The following is a 15603-nucleotide window of genomic DNA, read 5'->3' as shown; positions in this document are numbered from 1 at the left end:
TGAAATGTGGCCAGTCCAGATTGATGGGTGTTGAAAGGGTAAAATTTCAAAGACTTAGGGCAAAACAGAATGTGACAGGGCTCATTAATATTTTGTAATATTGATTCCATCTTACTTTTTGAGATATACTGCATTAAATAAAAGACTATAAAAATTAAGTTCACCTCTTTCTTATTACTTATCAAAAGTGTGATTACTAGAAGATTTAAAATTCCTTCAGTGTCTTGCACTGGGTTTCTATGGGAGACGCTGATCTGTGAGGAAAAACTACTGATGTCTAGAAGTCAAATCCCATGAGCATGAAAATCCACACTTCCTAAATGCAAGCTGATGGTCCCTTTATTTCAAGTCATCAATAGATACAGCAGGATCCCATTAACACAAAGGCCCCTTCAGGATTTGACTACTTGGGTTAACGGGGACTTTTAAAGAAGCTTGGCTTGGTTTTTATTCTTCCATTATCTGGCAATGCTTTGCCAGAGGGGCCGAAAGCCCTCCCAGGGATACACCTGGCCTCCCCCTTGGTTCCTTGGGTGGTTATTGAATTCCCATATTGAATTCCTGCGTCCAGGAATCAGGCAGAATGGGAGGGCATTGGGAGATAGAAGGGGGCTCCCTGTCCTGTCCCAGAGCCCCTGCCCTGACCAGGTGGCTTGGCGGGAAACTGCTGTGCCCGGGGCAGTGTCAAGGCCAAAGTGGCCCCGCTCAGACTTGCAGGATGGCGGCAGTGGGCACTAGGGGCTGACCTGCTTGGACACCCAGTCCAGGGGGTACTTGCGGCCCAGGTCTTAGGCCAAAGGAAAGGGCTCTGTGTAATCAGCATGAATACAAGGGGCCTGGTGCTGCTGGGAATTGAGTCTGAGATGGAAATATGAGGCTGTGAGCGAGGGTTAGGAAAGACCAGCTCCCGCAGCCTGGAAACATTGTGGAGGCCAGGCCCCAGTAAGGGGGGTGCCCCAAAATGGGATCAGGGGGACAAGAAAGATGGAATGAGGGGCTCAGTGTCCTGGGGACCTGATGCCAGGTGGATGCAAGGATGGAAGGAGTGGTTGGGTTAGGGAGACTTTCTCATGTCTTCCAAAAATCTGTGAAAGTGAAACAAAGTAAAGACGCTCAGTCATATCCGACTCTTTGCCATCCCATAGACTGGAGCCTACCAGGCTCCTCCGTCCATGGAATCCTCCAGGCAAGAATACTGGAGCATGTTGCCATTTCCTTCTCCAGGGGATCTTCCCGACCCAGGGATCGAACCCGGGTCTCCTGCATTGCAGGCAGACACTTTACCATCTGAGCCACCTGGGAAGCCCCCCACCGACCCCGTAATCTTGCCAAATTGTTTTTATATAATTGGAGAGAGAGAGGAGAAAGGAAAGATGGTCAAGGGAAGGCAACATTTCTTGAAAACTTGCCCTTGGATATAAGCAATCTGCCCCCAGCCTTGCCTGGCTGTGGTCATTCCCCCTGACCCAGGGCTGGGGATCTGGACTGGGAATTATACTCTTCAGTTTCTCATGAAAAGCAAAATAGGATTTCACCCTCTATTTATTCCCTCTTTCTCACTATGCCAACAGTAGGGACAAAAAGAGAAAAGGACATGAAGAGCAGAAAAGGATTCACAAGAGATTGTAAGGCTGGAAAGTGTGTAAGAAAGGAAAACAAGATGATGAGATGTTATTTATAATTTGCTTTAACAGCAACTCAGAAATACAGGCCAACTACTTACGAGAGGGAAGAGGGCTGCTTTGTGTGAGATACTCCAGGGATGGACTGGCAGGAGGCGATTTAGGGTGGGACCAGGGAAACCATGTCTCCAGCCAACCCCCCGCTGGGTTACCAGGTCTCCTCAGGGGAGGGGGGGTTGCTGGGGGTCTTGCCCAAAGCCCAGAGAAGCAGGGGCTGCCAGTGGCCTGGCCGGGGTGAAGGGGCCCCCCATCTTGGGAGCTCTTCTTCCATCCCCAGATCATCGTCCGCTCGTGAATGCACTTTCATCCGCTGCAAACTGTATTTATGGTTTCTTGGAATTTTCCGAATGAAGTAACTATTTTCTCCAGACCATTTTCTTCGCAACTGAAATCGGATCTCCACAGTCCATGGAGACAAACAAAACAGCATGACGTCACCCACTAGGGAGTTGTCACTTCAGACGCAGTAGCAGCTTTTTATTCAATATCAGATAGATGTGACTTGCCTTGGGGAGGTCTTCGCATCCTGCCCGGGCAGAGGAAGAGACGGTCCCCTGAGCTTGCCTTGAGGAGCTGGGAGGGAGGAGGGGGGCAGGTGCACTAGGCAGGCCGCAGGGCGGGCCTGGACAGGCAGGGCCTGGCGGGGAGATTGCCTGTTTCCTCTCTAACTGCAGGGATGCTGCTCCAGAAGTCACCATGGGATTCGCCCCGCCTGCCCAGGACACCAGCTTGTGTCCCTCCTCTCAGCGTCCAATGCTCAGGGGACAGCAACTGGGTGCAGAGAACACTGACCTGGATTCAGCCTTGCAGAGTTTCTGAGCCTATTTCCCTCTCTGAAAAGGTGGGGAGAGTAAAAAAAAAAAAAAAAAATCCCCGTTCTGCTACCCTTACGGAGATGCTCTTGGACCAATCGAGGGAGGACGGATCTGGAATGCACGAGGCGTATTGCCCTATTCTGGCCCTCAGATCTCTCAACACTCACAGGGAGGGGTGCAGTAGCTCCTCGGCTACAAAACCCTGGGCTTCCTCCTGGGAGGTTCTGGGGGGATTGGCAGGGGCAGGGATCCACGTCCTCTGGAGCTAATAATGAAGTATTATCTAATGAAAGCTCAAAGAAGAGGGGGAAGCCGTTCGGTCCCTTGGGAACCTGGTCACTCATCGCCTGAGGGCCTGACTGATCACCAGGGAACAGAGGTTGTCCTGTCTCTCGGCAAGTGAAAGCTTTTTGAAGTGTGGCTCGGGGCTGCCACCGTTTTAGGTAGCAGTTGGCCTAAAAGGGAAGCAATCACATAAGTATGCTAATAATTGAAGAGTTATTGCCCACCAGGCCCTGGCCAGAGCCTCTCACAGGCATTGTCTCCTGCAGCTTCTGGTTATGGTTACTATTCTCAGCTAACAGATGATGAATGGGGCGGGGAGAGGGGGAGGGTAACCTGCCCGAGGCCAATCCAAGCTAACTGTGGGCTTAGGATCCAAACCAGGGCTGTCTGACTTCAAGGCCCAGGTGTTTAACCACCACGCCATTCTGCCTCCTGGTCACACACAGAAGCTGTCTGTGAAAAGGTCTGCTTTGTTTATTTCGTTTTCATGTGAAGATGGTAAGTGGTAAGGCTGGGAGACCAAGCTGGGTGTGTGTGTTTCCCTTGGGTGGTGAGGGTGGGGGCACCTCACCTCCTCCTTTCATATCCATCGTTGCCACTCAGAAGCACCATGCTGACCTTCTATAACAACTTAATTTATCCAGAAATCAAGAAATGTCTGAACACACTCTAAAAGTCTGACTTTAAAAATAAGTTGACAGTCCATATTTATCCCACAGCTGAGAATGTGTGAGCAGTTGGAAGTCAGTCAGTCCTAAAGGAAATCAACCTGAATATTCATTGGAAGAATGGATGCTGAAGCTGAAGCTCCAATACTTTGACCACCTGATATAAAGAGCCGACTCATTGAAAAAACCCTGATGCTGGGAAAGATTGAAGGCAGGAGGAGAAGGGGGCAACAGGATGAGACGGTTAGATGGCCTCACCGACTGAATAGACATGAGTTTGAGCAAACTCAGGGAGACAGTGAAGGACGGGGGAGCCTGGTGTGCTGCAGTTCACGGGGTCGCAAAGAATTGAACATGACTTAGCGACTGAACAACAACAAAGTCAGTGAACCAAAGTCAGGCCACTGTCTGAGTCATTAGACTCCATTAAAGACAATAAAGAATTTCAATTAGCAGGAGAAAAAGGGCTCAGCCACATAATTTTAGGATTGGAATAGTTTCTTTCTAAAAAGAATAATCCTCTTGATTTAACAGAAGTTGTATTCTGGGGACTTCCATGGCAGTCCAGTGGTTAAGGCTCCACCTTCTGATGCAAGGGACATGGGCTTGATCCCTCGTCAGGGAAATAAGATACTGTGTGCCATGTGGCACAGCTGGAGAAAAAAATAAATAAATAAAGCTGCGTTTTGAGCAGGATCAGATGTTTAGCTTGCAGCAAGAGAATCGTGATTTTGGAGAGTGGGAGGTCCCTTCTACTCATAGCTTTCTTTGAGTGAGGGCCAGAGAACAAGATCATTACTTGCCTTCCGAGTCTTAGTCTCTCTTCCAACTACAGCTCAAGACGTGGGCAGGGCAGTCCTTAGCAAAGTCTAAGGTTTCTCAGAAGGGAAATAAAAGAGCATTCCTTCCTTGCATTGGAGGCTGAAGTTGCTACTTTCTAGAATGGGAATTCCAGAAAGGCTGAAGTTTTGTTGATGAAGCATCTGAAATGTTCCCATTTCAGACTAACACATGTATTTTGAAGATCCTAAGAAGTATAGTCTGTTTCTAGGCTCAGCCATTAAAACATTTTTGTAATTAGGCAAGATGATGTCTTGACAGCACCAATGTCATCACAGATACAAAAACCAGGAGAGAAAAGTTTTCTGCTTCCTAAACAGAAACCAAGCTCAATTAGAATGAAAACATAAGCTTCCACAATTCTCATTTCCAAGTTACAATCAAGAGTACTTCTAACAGAGGAATCCCTTCTAAAAGAATTTAGCAAATGTGGTCACCAACATCTGGATCTTTTCTCATGGAACTCAGTGGAAATCACCCTCTTGAGTCTTACAGGGTGTGCATTTGGAATTTTAAAATGTCAGTTTGTTATAAAGGTACTTCCTTTCGCAGTGTATACTTGAGATGGGACAGTTCAGAGGTTATGAGCTGAGACATTTCCCTTCTCCCTCTCAGTGGAGAGGTCTCTGGATTCAACTGACAGCTGAAAGGCTCTTTTACCAAGGAGGAGCTACCAGAGCTAATGAGATGATGCATGGATGGTTCTATAAGGCCACTGATATGAAAAATAATGGATGGGGGTTGCAATTAATAAAGCAGTTGTTAAAGCTGCCTCACCAAGTCAGAAATTGCATACTATATAGATCATTTCCTCATAAAAAGTCAGTCAATAAATCACATCATTTATTCTGCTGAGAGAAAAGAAGAAGTAACTTGTATTGAGTCCCTATAAAGTACTAGGTACTTTCAGATGTGGTAACTCAATAGGAGAAGCAAAATGTTCTAATGGCTACATGCAAAATCACTGGAATTAGATTCTTGTTTTGGTTTGCACTATAACCTTAGGAGACATACTTCACTTTTTATTAAGCCTTGTTATCTTTATGGGGATAACAACAGTATCAACACTTATAGGGTCTAGCATACATGCAAACACACAGTACTCAAATAAGACAGTTTTATTATCCCTTTAATTGTAAGTATCTTGGGGAGGGTATTATTTCTGTCTTACAGATAAAGAAACACAGAGACGCAGAAAAACTAAATTATTTGAGCAAGTTCAGTCCATATTAAGCAGTTTTGTCCAAGAAATTCTCCAGGCGAGAACACTGGAGTGGGTTGCCATCCCCTTCTCCAAGGGATTGTCCCCACCCAGGGATCAAATCTGGGTTCTCGGGCATTGCAGGTGGATTCTTTACTGTCTGAACCACCGGGGGAGCCCTAGGTAGAGCTAGGATTTGTACCTTCAAGTCTACATGCTTTCCAATATAACCATAGCCTGTGCCATCTGATCCAAACTGGAACTTAGACTAAACTAACGAATGAAGTTAGGTGAAATGCAGAACTGACAATCTGATTAAATGTCTCCCCTCCCCAGATCAGGGGCTCTACTAAAAGAAGAGAGAGTCATCCAGGCCTGAACTTACAGAGTCAGAATTTAGGGATCCTTACATTTTATTTTCTTCTAAATTTGAGTCAGAGTCTAAAAGAACAGCATGTGCTGATGGAATTGTACTAACTAGGACTATCTACAGTAAGTTACAGCTTTTGGACAGCTTTCTGTGCCAGTGACCTAGAAACTATTTCAAAACCTATTTTTGTTTCTTAGGGGCTGAAATTTCAGTAAAACAGTCCAGCCAACTGTGACCCAGAGTCTTCAAATTTAGAAGTTAATCTCCAAAGAAAGGGAATATTAATTTTTATTGTGACAAAGAATAACCTTCTGATAGCCCAACTATAAGAAGAAACAATTAACTGTGCAATGCCACACTTTTAAATACTTGCAATTTATAGCATGAAGATGCAAGAGAATTAGGCTAGAAATTATCCTTGAACCTCCAAAAAGGAATTTGGCTTATGGACACACATACAGAGTAAGCATTCTGCAACACTAATATTGCATACCATATCATTTTAAAAGGGATACAACTTTAAAAAGAGAAAAAGAAAACAGTTGCAATTTACTGAAGTATATTTATTCATAATATAAATGAATGTATACATTAATTTGTAATGATTCTGGCAAATAAAAAAATTACTCATTTATGTTTTTTAAGTCTCAGGAGTAGACTTACTATTGCACATTTCAAACTGGAATTATCCTTGGTCAGTGCTTCCTATTAAATTGATCATTAGACTAATTGGACATGAAAAAATGACTCAGAATTAAAACAAAACAAAGGGCTTCCTTAGTGACTCAGGTGGTAAAGAATCTGCCTTCAGTGTGGGAGAGTTTGATTCCGGAGTTGGGAAGATCCCCTGGAGAAGGAAATGGCTTTCACTCCAGTATTCTTGCCTGGAGAATTCCATAAACGGAGGAGACTGGTGGGCTACAGTCCATGGTGTCACAAAGAGTCGGACACAACTGAGCGACTAACACTTTCACAAAACCAAACCAAACCTTTAGGGAAAAGAAAAGCGGAGAAGAATCTAGGCAATATCCCTAAAAAAAAAAGTGATTCCTAAGCAGATACAGTGATAGCATGGTCCTGGTTTGAGTTATTCTCCTATCTTCACACCTTTTTCATTTTAGAAATGCTTCCAAAGATGGGGGAAAGGACACACAGGAACACATTTTGAAGAGCTCAATTAACACCTGCAAGACATCCCTGACACACCAGGGGACCAGGTAGTGAAGAGCCTTGTTAAACCATCAGGCGGGGCATTTTATAACTCCAGGGCTTGAGTTTACAAATGGTCCTGTAACCACTGATCTAACCTGAACAAAAAGCATGCACCAGGCAGCAGTGTTAAAGACATAGTTGGTCTAATAAGTAGTGGGACTTACCAGTGATAAAGTGGTATTTTGGAACCTTCTGTTTACCTTTCTCACAGCATCTCTACAGTGTAAGACACTTCATGGGCTTCCCAGGTGGTGCGAGTGGTAAAGAACCTGCCTGCCGATGCAGGATATGTAAGAGATGCCAGTTTGATCCCTGGGTCAGGAAGATCCTCTGGAGAAGGGCGCAGCAACCTACTCCAGTATTCTTGCCTAGAGGATCCCATGGGCAGAGGAGCCTGGCAGGCTACAGTCCATAGGGGAGCAAAGAGTCAGACACAACTGCAGTGACTTAGCACACACACAGGACACTTTATAGAGAAGGTCTATCATTTGATGTCGATCTTTTTCTTGGTTTGTTTTTAGAAGTAAAAATATTTCTCACTTAAAATGTTTGTCAGGGGAAGATGATTGTTGGACTTCCCTGGTTGTCCAGTAGTTAAGAATCCACACAGCGAGTATCCTCCAATTAAAAAAAAAAAAAGAATCTGCCTGCCAGTGCAGAGGACGTGGGTTTGATCCCTGGTCTGGGAAGATTTCACATCCTATGGGGCAGCTAAGCCCGTGTGCCACAAATACTGAGCCTGCACGCTAGAGCCCATGTTCTACCCCAAGAGAAGCCACTGCAACGAGAAGTCTGCACTGCAACTAGAGTAGCCCTCCCCCCACTCGCTGCAACTAGAGAAAGCCCATCTGCAGCCAGAAATAAAAATAATATGCTGGGCCTATGACAGTATCAGCCTACAAAAGCAGGTCAATATTTTGGTTATTAGTGTTTTGGTTAAATAGTAAAATACTCGGAACACAATATGAAGCTTATCTTCATGCATCTAGCATCAAATACTCTTTTTTTAAGTCAATTTTTATTGAAGTATAGTTGATTTATGATGCGTTAGTTGCTGCTGTATGGCAAAATGAATGTTATACATATATGCATCCACTCTTTTTTAGATTCTAAATAGAATGGAATTTAGGTCATAGGTCATTACAGAGTACTGAGTCTCACCCCATGTGCTGTACAGTCGGTTCTTATTAGCTATCTATGTCATTAATGCATAGAGTAGTGTGCACACGTCAATCACAGTCTCCCAGTTTATCCCTCCCTTCAACCTCTCCCGTAGTTAACAATAAGGTTGCTTCTACATCTGTGACTTTATTTCTGTTTTATAAATAGCTTCATTCATATCATTTTTTAAAAAAGATTCTACATGTAATCAATACCTTATATGTCTTTCTCTGTCCAACTTATTTTACTCAGTATGACAATCTCTGGGTCCACCCACACATTGCTGCAAATGGCATTATTTCATTCTTTTTATGGTTGAGTACTATTCCATTGTGTGTATGCCTGTATATGTGTATATATGTGTATGGCTGGCACAGAGGTAAAGAATCCGCTTACCAACGCAGGAGACACAGAAGATATGGGTTCAATCCATGGGTCAGGAAGACCCCCTGGAGAAGGAAATGGTAACCAACTCCAGTGTTCTTGCTGAGAGAATTCCATGGGCAGAGGGGCCTGGCCGGCCACAGTCCGTGGGGTCACAAAGAGTCGGACGTGACTGAGCACACACATATACACACGTCATCTTTTTTATCCACTCCTCTGTCCGTGGACATTTAAGTTGCTTCCACATCCTGGCTATCGTAAATAGCACTGCAATGAACATTGGGGTACATGTGTCTTTTTGAATTATGGTTTTCTCCGGATCAATATTCAGGAGTGGGATTGCTGGATCATATGATAGGCCTGTTTCTAGTTCTTTAAAGAACCTCCATACTATTCTCCACAGTGGCTGTACCAATTTCCATTCCCACCAACAGTGTAGGTGGGTTCCCTTTCCCCCATACTCTCTCCAGCATTTATCGTTTGTAGATTTTTTGATGATGGCCTTTCTGAGCAGTGTGAGTTGATACCTCATTGTAATTTTGATTTGCATTTATTTTACTGATGTTGAGCATCTTTTCATGTGCCTCTTGGCCATTTGTATGTCTTCTTTGGAGAAATGTCTGTTTAGATCTGCTCATTTTTTGACTGGGTTGTTTAATAGTGAGATGCATGAGTTGTTCATATCTTTTGGAGATTAATCCCTTGTCAATCACTTCATTCGCAAATATCTTCTCCCACTCAGTGGGTTGTCTTTTCGTTTTACTTATGATTTCCTTCACTGTGCAAAGTTTAAGTTTAATTAGGTCCCATTTGTTTATTTTTGTTTTTATTTTCATTACTCTAGGAGGTGGATCAAAAAAGATCTTGCTGTGATCTATTTCAGAGCATTTTGCCTCTCTTTTAAGAGTTCCACAGTGTCGGGTCTCACATTTAGGTCTTTAATCCATTTTGAGGTTATTTTTGTGTGTGGTGACAGAGAACGCTCTAACTTGTATTTTTAAATAACATTAGAATGGTCTGTGGATGGTGTGGGGATGGAGATCGCAAGAGTAAGGGATGGTGTACTTGAGCTGAGTGGTAAAGTGGATTCGCACTACAGTTCTGCCCTTCTCACCTGAGGGACCACAGTCATTGAGTCCTTCCTGGTCTTTTACCCTCCCTAGATGGCTTCTGATGGCACACTATCTCTAAAATTCTTAGTATTTATTAATGTTTATTTTTCAAGCTTCATTCAAATGAGTCATTAAAATGCTAGAATAGAACCAGGACACTGGACTTCCAGGGTTTAGACTACTACCTGCTTATTCAGGGGAACTCAAATACTTTTTGGAACAAAGAGAGACACGTAAGGAAGGTAAACACAATTGCAGCAATGCCAAAAACCGTAACTGCATTCTGAATAAGAGGCAACAAACTATTTTTCCAGTTGCAAAAGGTCAATACATTTTATGTCATTAGTTTCCGGAGAATGACAGATAGTTTTGTGGTAGTTCTATCAATCCAAACTAATAACTGCCTATTTGACAACCCCTCCCCTATTATGATCCAAAAGTGACGAGGGGCTTAAATAATACAGAATAGCATAAATTTAAAATGAACATTTAGAATAGGAAATAAAACTAAAGATGAGGATATATAAAATGAATCAGGAATGTGGTCCTAATAAATCACCATAATGACTAACATTGTAATCGTTTCTGATGGAACTCCCATCTGGCATTAAACCTGACAACGTCCAATGTGGAAGAGGAGTTCTACTTGATAAACTCCATAATTCATAGAGAACATAAGATGGAAGCAAAGCTCAGCAGAAATGTAGTTTTTTGTGGTTGTAAAAAGCACTTATGGATCTTCATACAGAAGAACTGTGCCAACAGCATCCTCAATCACTCTCTTTGGAACAGATGCAGTGGTTAGTACACTGGGCTGGTCCTTGAGACAACTGAAACTCCAAGGCGATGGCACCAGGACTGAGGAGAGGGCAGCATCACAGCGTAACGGTTAGAAGAGATCCCAGGTCCTATACTGCCCGACCTCAAACCCCAGCTCTGCCACTTAACAGCTGTGTGACCTGGGACATTATTCCAGCCTGCCTCAGGTGACTCAGTTGCCCTAACCGTGAGGTGGGGATACAAGAGCAACCCGCCGAGAATTAAGGCACTGCACTGTGTTACTACTTGTTAACAAAGAGCTCAGTAAAAGCAGTTGTGGGGGAAACCCCCTTCATACCGTTCACAGCTAGTTCTATCCAACCCCACGAGCCCAAGGGAGATTTGAGAATACTGCTGTCCAAGAGAAGTTTCTGCAAAAACTGCCACCCAAGGACTTCCTTGGTGGTCCAGGGGCTAAGACTCTGCACTCCCAGTGCAGGGGACCCAGGTCGAGCCCTGGTCAGGGAACTAGGTCCCACAGGCCGAAACTAAAGATCTCGTGTGCCACGACCAAGACCTGGCATAGCCGAAAAAAATACCGTCCAATGAAACAGCCTCTTGTGAGGCTAGCCTCTAATGAGCACTAGAAAGGTGGCTGGGTTTGTTTTTAAACATACAGTGAGTGCAGTTGAGTTTCAGGCTTGGATAACTGTGCTAATGAAGGACTGAACTTCTAATTTAATTTAAATGAATGAGCAGTCACAATGATGAGTGGCTACGACACTAGACAGATATAGATACAGAAAATCTCCATTGTTGTAGAAAGTTTGGACAGTGACGATCTAAAACAGGTTCCAAGCAACACCGTGAATGTGGTTATCTGCTAAGTTTCTTGATGACTGTTAGGCAACAGGAAACTCCAGACTGTATTCCCTGACATCTAACTAGAGAATGACCAAACCTCTGTTGCCCAGTGAGTGGAGACCCCTAATGCCTGACGTGGAGCTGTCTGTTCATGATGTGAAGTGAAGAGAATGAACGCGTGAAGGACTGGACGGAACGCCAGCCAGCAGCACTTGGAGGGATGCCAAGGAGGTATCCACAGCAAGGCTGAGGTCCTCCCTAGAAAACTGTTTTCAATCGACTTCAGAGCCCAGAGGAGTGGGCTTGATTCAGTTCTACTCCATCTAGCACGGCTGGGACTGTCTCAGTGCTGGCCTCCTTTCTTCTCCCCACTGTTTCATTAACTTTGAGAAATGCTACTTCCTGGTATACCCTCCAAAATAAACTACTAGGAAAAGGTATACCGAGATGATAAAAGAAGCTGTAGTAGGCGTCTCAGATAAAAGTGAGTAACAATTGCTGAAATTAATAGAATGACTTAGTATAAATTATGTAATATAAAGGAAAAATAAAGGGAAGTAATTGATAACAAAGTGTGCATCTCAATACGTGAGTGCCCAGGCACAGCCACACTAGAAGAAACAAGAAGTCAGCAGTGCCCACTCACAGGGTTATGTGGGTGACTCAACTGTCATCACTAGCACTGCTGCCAAGAATAAGATTTTTAGGAAGAGGTCAAGATCCTGGTCAAGTTTTGAACAAAATAGAGTGCTGTGCTTAGTCGCTCAGTCATGTCCGACTCTTTGTGACCCTATGGACTGCAGCCCACCAGGCTCCTTGGTCCATGGGGATTCTCCAGGCAAGAACACTAGAGTGGGTTGCCATGCCCTCCTCCAGGGGATCTTCCCAACCCCGGGATCAAACCCAGGTCTCCCACATTGCAGATGGATTCTTCACCACCTGAGCCACAAGGGAGTAGAATCTCCCTTCAATTATGTTGCAGTTGTATTCTTAGAGAATTCAGGGCACATGAAAACCGTATGAAAAAATACTTTGAAATGTAAAGTAGTGTTAGGTTTTAGGCTCAGATAACAAACTTAAAAGAAAAAGATCCATATGAATGGATGGCCAGCAGAACATTCAAGAATCATATGGCACGTGGAATGGTTCTTTGTTGTGCTAAACTGTCCCAGGTGCCACAGGACATAAACGGGCCCTGCCCGCTGACTGACAGGAGCACCTCCACTTATTTCTAAAACCGCTGGTCCAAGCCCATCACATAATTCCACCAATCTCATGCTCCCCATGACTGATACTTCAACACAGGCCTTGTCAACCGGCGCATGGCACTGGCTCGTCTGAGAATAGGGTACATGATGTAATGTTGGCCAAAGATACCAGGAGGAAGTTTTCTGGGTATTTTGCAGGAAAGCTTCCTAGGAGAACACCTCAGGAAGTGTTCGTCACTCAGTCGTGTCCAACTCTTTGTGACCCCATGGTCTGTAGACCGCCAGGCTCCTCTTTCCATGGGGATTCTCCAGGAAAGAATCCTGCAGTGGGATGCCACGCCCTCCTCCAGGGGATTTTCCTAACCCAGGGCTCGAACCCAGGAGCCCCTCACTGCAGGCGGATTCTTTACCATCTGAGCCACCAGGAAGCCCACGCCTAAGGGAAGACGGGAAGAAACCGTCTTATTCTCTACATGCTTACAAATGGACGTGAGAACTGAAAATCCTGGACTCATCTCGGAACCACGTGGAAAATGAAACCAACAAATAGGAGGACAGAGTGAAAAGCATGGAGGAACTGAGCTAAATTTGGATTATGTCACCCTTGAGGTCTATTCTACCTCTGGGCTTCCGGTTACATAAATCAATTACTTTCTTATGGTTTAAGCCGCTTTGAATTTGGATTTGACTTCTTGCAGCTGAAAGCACTTTGATACATTCATAAACAACTTCACAAGTCAAAGACTGAGGCCTGGTTAAAATAACAACAATAAAAAGAGAATACTGTTGTGCATTTCTATACCAAGTGGTAAAAAAGAAAGCAACTATGCTTTTTTTTTAAACCTATGGTATACGTTAGGCGCGTTGTGCTGGTGCAAAGCCTGCATGCTCTTATGTCAAGGAGCCTGCAGTATAAGACTCCAGTCCTTCCATCCAGCGGCAGACATATGGCGGAAAAATGGCCAGCACATTCACATACATGCAGCCTGCTGGAGGAAACATGTGAAAAGCACATGCTTAATCTGCAAAGAAAAAATGCACTTACAATTAGAAAAAAAAGTCTTTGTGTTCAAAGAGTTCTACAGGGTGCACTGTGAACAAACAGGAGAGAAAAAAATAGTCTGAGTTCCTGCTCTCATGAAACCTATCATCAAAAAGACCAAAAAAAAAAAAAAAAAGAAAAATTCAGTTGACCCTTGAACAAGGGTTGAACTGCATAGGTCCACTTATACATGGGTTTTTATTTTTATTTTTTCATTAAATATGTACAGTTCTACAATATCATCTACTGTTGGTGGAATCTGCAGGTGTAGAACCCTGGGTACCAAGTTCAGTTCAGTTCAGTTTAGTTGCTCAGTCGTGGCCGACTCCTTGTGACCCCATGAATCACAGCATGCCAGGCCTCCCTGTCCATCACCAACTCCTGGAGTCTACCCAAACCCATGTCCACCGAGTTGGTGATGCCATCCAGCCATCTCATCCTCTGTCGTCCCCTTCTCCTCCTGCCTTCAATCTTTTCCAGCATCAGGGTCTTTTCAAATGAGTCAGCTCTTTGCATGAGGTGGCCAAAGCACTGGAGTTTCAGCTTCAACATCAGTCCTTCCAATGAACACCCAGAGCTGATCTCCTTTAGGATGGACTGGTTGGATCTTCTTATAGTCCAAGGGACTCTCAAGTCTTCTCCAACACCACAGTTCAAAAGCATCAATTCTTTGGTGCTCGGTTTTCTTCACTGTCCAACTCTCACATCCATACATGACCACTGGAAAACCATAGCCTTGACTAGATGGACCTTTGTTGGCAAAGTAATGTCTCTGCTTTTTAATATGCTATCTAGGTTGGTCATAATTTTCCTTCCAAGGAGTAAGTGTCTTTTAATTTCATGGATGCAATCACCATCTGCAGTGATTCTGGAGCCCCCAAAAATAGTCTGCCACTGTTTCCACTGTTTCCCCATCTATTTCCCTTGAGGTGATAGGACCACATGCCATGATCTTAGTTTTCTGAATGTTGAGCTTTAAGCCAACTTCTTCAGTCTCCTTCACTTCATGAAGAGGCTTTTTAGTTCCTCTTACTTTCTGCCATAATGTGGTGTCATCTGCATATCTGAGATTATTGATATTTCTCCTGGCAATCTTGATTCCAGCTTGTGCTTCTTCCAGCCCAGCGTTTCTCATGATGTACTCTGCATATAAGTTAAATAAGCAGGGTGACAATATACAGCCTTGATGTACTCCTTTTCCTATTTGGAACCAGTCTGTTGTTCCATGTCCAGTTCTAACTGTTGCTTCCTGACCTGCAGGTTTCTCAAGAGACAGGTCAGATGGTCTGGTATTCTCATCTCTTTCAGAATTTTCTACAGTTTATTGTGATCCACAGTCAAAGGCTTTGGCCTGGTCAAGAAAGCAGAAATACATGTTTTTCTGGAACTCTGTTGTTTTTTCAATGATCCAGCGGATGTTGGCAATTTGATCTCTGGTTCCTCTGCCTTTTCTAAAACCAGCTTGAACATCTGGAAGTTCATGGTTCACGTATTGCTGAAGCCTGGGTTGGAGAATTTTGAGCATTACTTTACTAGTGTGTGAGATGAGTGCAATTGTGTGGTAGTGCAATTCGAGCATTCTTTGGCATTACCTTTCTTTGGGATTGGGATGAAAACTGACCTTTTCCAGTCCTATGGCCACTGCTGAGTTTTCCAAATTTGCTGGCATATTGAGTGCAGCACTTTCAAAGCATCATCTTTCAGGAATAGCTCAACTGGAATTCCATCACCTCCACTAGCTTTGTTCCTAGTGATGCTTCCTAAGGTCCTCTTGACTTCACATTCCAGGATGTGTACCTGGGTACCAGGATGTGTACCAGGTACCTTGGTACCTGAGTACACAGGGCTCACTATAAAGTTACTCCCTGATTTTCAACTATGCATTGGTCAACACCCTGAGTCCCTAACCCCCACACTGTTCAAGAGTCAACAAACACATTTACTAAGTATGGTATGTGATGAGGAAATCAGAGGTAGAGAAGTGGGCAGTCAGATACAAT

The 15603-nt window shown here is 44.0% G+C and overlaps 1 non-coding gene across 1 annotated transcript; it reads right to left on the bottom strand.

Annotated features, from left to right (window-relative positions):
* Positions 1-1230: 1230 nt before the first annotated feature.
* TRNAC-GCA (transfer RNA cysteine (anticodon GCA)) lies at positions 1231-1302 on the bottom strand. Its single transcript has one exon. It is a non-coding gene; the product is annotated as a tRNA-Cys (tRNA).
* Between the last annotated feature and the right edge of the window lie 14301 nt (positions 1303-15603).

This window comes from Odocoileus virginianus, chromosome 15 (genome assembly GCF_023699985.2).
Source record: "Odocoileus virginianus isolate 20LAN1187 ecotype Illinois chromosome 15, Ovbor_1.2, whole genome shotgun sequence".
Lineage (NCBI taxonomy): Eukaryota > Metazoa > Chordata > Mammalia > Artiodactyla > Cervidae > Odocoileus > Odocoileus virginianus.
This window is presented reverse-complemented; position numbering and strand designations above follow the sequence as displayed.